Consider the following 6,866-nt stretch of genomic DNA (forward strand, 5'->3'; position numbering starts at 1 on the left):
CAGCCTAAGTGTTCACCAACAGATGAATGGATAAAGAAGATGTGGCTCATATATACAATGGAATATTACTCAGCCATAAAAAGACACAAAATTGAGTTATTTGTAGTGAGGTGGATGGACCTAGAGTCTGTCACACAGAGTGAAGTTAAGTCAAAAAGAGAAAAACAAATACTGTATGCTAATGCATATATAAGGAATCTAAAAAAAGAAAAATGGTACTGATGAAACTAGTTGCAGGACAGGAATAAAGAGGTAGACATGAGAATGGGCTTGATGACATGGGGTGGGAGGGCGAAACTGGGACAAAGTGAGAGTGGCATCGACATAGATGCACTACTGAATGTAAAATATTTGGCTGGTGGGAAGCATCAGCATAGCAGATAGGGAGGCTGGGAGGGAGGCTCAAGAGGGAGGGGATATGGGGACATGTGTATGCATATGGCTGATTCACTTTGTTGTGCAACAGAAACTAACACGGTATTGTGAAGCAGTTATACTCCAATAAAGAACTATTTTTTAAAAAATGTAGTTAAGATCTTGACTCTTTGAAATTGGAGCCAGAGATCAAGAGAGAGTTTCCTGAGGTAACTGAGAATTTTTTAAATTAAGGAAAGAAAGGAGGAGGTTACTAAAGATGTGTGTACATACGTGTGAGGACCGCAATGAATGAGGATAGACAATGGAAAGAGAAAATGGCAAATGCCCAGGACTCTTTAGGGAGAATAAAGAATGTGAGAAGGCTGAGGGTCAAATCTTTGAAGCAGTAGAAAAATAGTGAAATTAGTCTTTGAAATGTATTAGATGGGAAATTTTAAAAATAAAACGTATTAGATGTTTACAACTTTTGAAGGATTTCTGTTTTAGATAATAAAAAGTTACCATTTGTTGAGTATTTAGTGAGTACCAGATATTCTAAATGCTTTGCATGTAATACATACTTGACTTCTGTAATTACTCTGTTACCCCCCATTTTAAAGATGAGAAAATTGAGGTACAGAAAGGTTACAAAGCTGGTAAGTGACAAAACATTGTCATTTGATTTTTCTAAACCAAGAGGCTGGTTCCAATATCCATGCTCTTAACACACATGTTATACACTTCCATCTAAAATAAGTACAGAACTTGGTCTGGGGTCACCATATAACATTAGATAGAAAGTTTAGTCAATTATCCAAATAATGCTGACAAAATCTTATTATTTTTATTATCTGGATCTGGTGTTTGAACCGATAAACTCATCTAACAATTGTTCAGTTTTCCCTTTTACACCTGTGCTACGTTCTTGATAAACTTTAGTACATACATGTTTTAGTATATACAAGTTTAAGGAGAAAAAAAAAAGACATTTCCTAAGGAATATTAGATAGCTCAGAGAATCTTTGGAGAACTAGAGAGCCAGGTTTGGAGGCCATGCAGTGAGAAACAATGCCCAAACCACGTTGAAAGATTGTGCCAGTAAAGGCTCCAATGAAACCAGACACTGCATTACACACCACTCACTGTGGACATGAGGTGCCAGGACTTTCACCTTCTGACCATGGAAGATAACATCTCAGAGGCTACCTGTGCCCCCAAAATGGATTTCCTGCAGCCCTGTATTGCCATGTAGTTCATTTGTAGTCTGACGTCTCTAGTGGGTGTGTGAGATTTGGGGAGCCTAGGTTCTGTGCCTGCAGCCTAGCTGTGAGTGAGTTGGGAGAGTGAGCTTTCTGACTCCTGCCATGTGGAGGTGGATCAAAAGGCAGGAAATTGTCTAGACGGGGAAAGGGTGGTGGTAAACCAGAAAAAGCACATAAAGGGAATCCATTTTAAAACCTCAGTAGTACGAGTCTTTGACCCGCTGCTCTGTTGGTACATTTCTCTGAGACCTAGTTGTCATTTCCTTAGTTCTTATACTCTTCTTGAATTTATTTTTATTTTCATTGGATAGAACCTCTCCCTTGTCTAGAAATCAAGTGACTATCGAGCACAAATAGCTGGACCCCTCACCCCACCTTGCTGTCTACCTTTGAAAGAAAGAAAGAAATTAAGCAGGTTGATATGAAGTTGTTGCTTGCCAAGTAGTTATTCCTCCTTAGGCTGGTCAAAGAATCCCCAGTTTTCCTCAGTGAATCATCCCTTCCCCCTGTCTTTCCCTATAGTTTCTGTGGGGATAACATTCCCTACTCTGCTGCTCCAACCCAAGTTCCAGAAGACTTAGGCTCAGTTTGGCCAATCAGAACATACACATACCAGCCCTCCTCCCCAGCTGTGTGATTAGTTCTAGAATTGGCAGGAAAATTGTCCGGGACAGACTAATGAGACTCAGTCCAATGATACTTCCTAGAACGACAGACTTGCCTCTGCTGGCTCCTCTCTTTCTGCTGTGGTTGCTAGGCTAGGACACAAGCGTGGAGCTGTTGTTGACTAAACTGATACTCCTTGATGAGCACTTTCCTGAGAGTAAAATCGACACAGTGGAAAGTAGAGACAAGAGATAAATAGACACAGTCCTAATATCCCTTGAGTACCTAGAACCAGCTGTGCTTGAAGCTTGCACTGCCTCTGGACTTCTCAGTTCCTTACGCCAGTAAGGTCCCTTTCCGCTTAAATGCATTTGAATGTCTTCAGTCACTTGCAACCAAAAGACTCTTGACTCATTTTACTGGTTAAATAAAATAGTTAATTACTACAGATTTTCCTCTAATCATTCTGATTAACAAACATTTATAGTACCTCTAATTTGACGTCCAAATAAAAAAAAAACTTGGCCTTGTTTTTATATAAGTGTGTATATACCACACATGCACATGCACACACAAACACACACAGAGTAAGGCAAAAATGGAGTAAATATATCAAAGATTTTATTCATCTTGGTTTCTTTCTCTTTAGATAAAATGACATTTTTAGGATTTGATGAAACAGAAAACATACTTGCATATATTTTTCTATATATTTTTTGCTCTATCCAGGTTTTCTCTTGAATGCAACAGAGAATTATTTTGCTGCTTCTTGCATCCCAGTGTTTGGAGGTCAGCATAAGTTTTGCTGCATTAATTTTGTTTCTTTTTAACATGCTGGCTTCACTCTCCTCAGGTTTGACCTTTCAATTTCTTTCCTACATCTGACTATTCCAGGTTAAACGCTGGGATGTACACACACATTTAATAGAGGAGTACTGTAAGTTCAGGCAGACTTTCATCTCTCTGTCTCCTGTAAGAATTTATGAGCGCTATCAAGTAACAATTGTACCCTGCTTTACTTTGTTTCATCTTTTAGCTTTCAATGCCTAGTTTTAACTGTCCTTCCTCTTCTAATCATAAATCAGATCCCACTGTACTTATCTTAAGAGCAGCTGTTGTATTGAAGGAAACAGATCAGTATCACTAATTTAAATCTAAATTTACTTTGGAGGAAATAGTTCATTAAAGTTACTGTACCTAGATATATCAAGAATCTAGTTCTCAAGTTGTGTTTCTGCATAAATTACGAAATGAGACATAAATGAGTGCCCTGGAGAAACTATAGACCTAAGCACTGTCTTAGTCTGTTCAGTTGGTTGTAACAAAATTCCCCAGACTGGGTGGCTTATGAAAAACAGACCTTTATTTCTTACAGTTATGTATGGAGGCTGGGAAGCCTAAGATTAAGGCGCCAGCAGGGTTGAGTTCTCATGAGAGCCCTCTTCCTGGTTCATAGCTGGTGTCTTCCCACTGTGTCCTCACATATTTGAAAGGGCTAGGGATCTCTCTGGGGTCTCTTTTATATCCCATTCATGAGGGTTCCACCTGTGGAATTAATTGAGGAAGCTCAGCTAAAACTGGAATCAGGACAGGCCTGTAGGGGGAGCTCTCACATCCCGCCATACATCATCAATCATCACTTCAACTAGGAAGAGACTTCTGCCTGTATTTCCAACAGGAAGGTGCCTCTACCATCCAGTAGGAAGAAGAAAACTCTCTGCCCCATGACAGCCCAGCCAATCTGAGACAGTGACAGCCCAATGAATAAAAAGCCTCCATACTTTGGACTCCAGTGGACTCTTTGGTTACCACAGCCCCTCCCAACTCCCACCTTTCCCCTATAAAGGCAAGTTCCCCTTCCCCGTTCCCTGGATTTGCCTGTGCTCTGCCATGGTTCACGTATCCTGGATTGCAATTCCTCTGCTATTTCTGAATAAACTCAGTTTTGCTGGTAATATAACTGGCTATTATGTTTTTAAAGTTGACTACCCTTATGACCTAATTACCTCCCAAAGAAAGGCCCTCCCTCCTAATACCATCACTTTGGAGTTTGGATTCAAAATATGAATTTGGGGGTGGGGGACACACAAATATCAAGTCCATAGCAAACACTATGACACACTGGTCTGAAGAGCAGAAGCTTTGTCTTTGAGGCTCCATGATGCCTTCCTTTCTTCCACCTTTTCTTTTAACCACATTAACTTTGTGTTTTATTGGACTTAATGTTATTAGTGTGTCTTTTCATATTATCTTGAAAGGTGTTCTTGTAATTCCAAAATAAACATTTACTCTTAAATATTGGAATTCTTGTTCTACAACTCTTGCTTTCATGAATTTCATGTACTAAAATATCCAAGTGGAATAAGTTTTGTGTGAAGTGACTTCTCTGGAAGTCATGCCCAATAAAGTTAACCAAGAATACAGCTTTTATGGAAGGAGTGAGGAGCTTGATTTGGGATCCTGTGCATCTTATGTTGCTAGATTGCTCAACCTAGAAAGGGGCAAGTCCTAAAATTATTACAACATAGTAACACAGCATGGGCTTCGGACTGGCTTGTGTGAAATGACCCTGTGGGTTTCTCAGAACACTACCTCACAAAAACTCAGACCAGTGTGACCTACCTAGTATCCTGGACATCTGGGGAGAAAAGAATTAGGGGTGAGGGGAGGGCTGGGTGGAAGGGAAGGGGAAAGGAGGAGGAGGAAGAAAGAAAGAGAACTGTGTTTAACATTTCATCGTCTTAGGGCAAATCCTGAGTATCTGCAAACTTGTAAATAACAGAATAATGTTCCCTCACTGAAATTAGGACCTTGTTTTTATGTTATGAATTTATAAGTTCCTAATTGCTATTGATATTTGTTGCAACTTAAAACAAGCAGATATTCTTGTAAATTAGATTTGCCTATTATAAACTAATGGATGTCTCAGGTTCAATACAATTTTTGCTTAGTTCCTTATTGTATGAAAGTATTTTAGTTTTGATTACTGTAAAAATATGCATAATTAAATTGGCTTCTCTGTGATTAAATATTTCATAACTTCCTTTATTTGATTTGTAATTTTTACTGATAAAGTGGTTATTTTCAGAAGTAAATGAAGGCAAATGATTGTAGTGAACAGTGAAATTATTTAAGTATTTGTAAGTAAATATCTAAGGTATTTCCTCTAAAATGGGTCATTTCTAAAGCAGACACGTGTTTATAAGTATAGTTTAGGCACAATATATTAAGTTTATGCAATGTTTTTTCCAAAACAGTTAATATACTTTTTGTTAACCTACTGCTGTTTAAAAAAATTACTTCAAAACTTATTGGCTTAAAACAACTACAACTTTGTTATGCCTCACAGTTCGTGGACTGGGATTTGGCTGTGGTTTGTTGATTTCTCTACTTGGACTGGACTGGAATGTCCAGGATGGCTGCTTCACTCACATTTGTCACTTGGGCTAAAATGGATTGAATGGGTCTTACTGGAATGGCTCTCCTACGGTCAGATATTTGGGGCTTTGGTTCCCCCTGCTGGCTGCATTCCTTGGTCTTCTCCAGATAGCATTAGAACCTCTATTTCTCCATGTGGCCTCTCTCTAGTTCTTCTGGCAAAGTAGCTTAGACTCAAGTTGTCAGGTGTAAGCCTGGAACAGATACACGGTCGCTTCTGCCACATTCTGTTGGCTAAAGTAAATCACAGGGTCAGCATGAATTCAGGGTGGAAGAGAACTACACAGGGTGTGAATACCAGCATGAGCAGTTCATCATGGGAGAGGAGGTACCTTGTGGAGTTTAGCTACTTCGGTCCATGTGTCCCTCGATGGCATCATTTCCTGCATCCTCAAGGGTAAAACTGAGTATTTCTCCGGATGTACCCTTTGTGTTATCTGAGGCTTAAGAAATGCCTTTCAGAAAAAGAGCACTTAGTTTAATAATTTGGGAGACAGTAGAAATGATAGCCCTTCTTTTGGGTTTATAATGGCTTACTAAAAACAGTAAGGATTTTGCAGTATAAAAATATATGTACTTTGTTTAACCTGGCATTTCCCAAACATTTAAGTGCATAGAACTGTGCCTGGCACTTAGTAATCACTTATAAATATTTGTTGAATGAGATTTATCCATTTTTCACAAAACATACATGTACATTACAAAGAATTGGTGTTTCCAGGAAAGAACTTTGTGAAAGGAGTATGTGATTCTGGGTTTCCTCCTGATCTACAGCCCCCATCCAGGTGCGTTCTAATGAATTAATTGTTGTACTTTAGTATGACCCCATCTCCTGGCTGCAGGTGACTAGACTCGCATGGGCACCTGACTCAAAGGCAGTTGTCTACAGGCTGGCTAGCAACTTGAAAGATAGCCTGGCAAAAGAGCTTTCACCAAAAGTAGTCTGAATTGGATTGTGATCGGCAGAGCAAATTAGATCCCATCACTTGGGTAGTTTGAATGTGGGAAAATCAGTCAGTTAGTTGGCCGGGGTAGGAGCCGTAGAAGCAGAAGCAGAGAACACATGAGTTTCCATTGTACGCAACCCTAGGTTGCTGTTTCTTCATGATCCTGGTTTTGTGGCTGCTGAAAACACTTCCTATTTCCCTTTCTTCCTCCATCTTTAGAATAAAACCCATTAACTGTGGTAGCCCAACTATGTCC

Source organism: Leucopleurus acutus (genome assembly GCF_964270905.1).
Source record: "Leucopleurus acutus genome assembly, chromosome: 4".
In the NCBI taxonomy this organism is placed as follows: domain Eukaryota; kingdom Metazoa; phylum Chordata; class Mammalia; order Artiodactyla; family Delphinidae; genus Leucopleurus; species Leucopleurus acutus.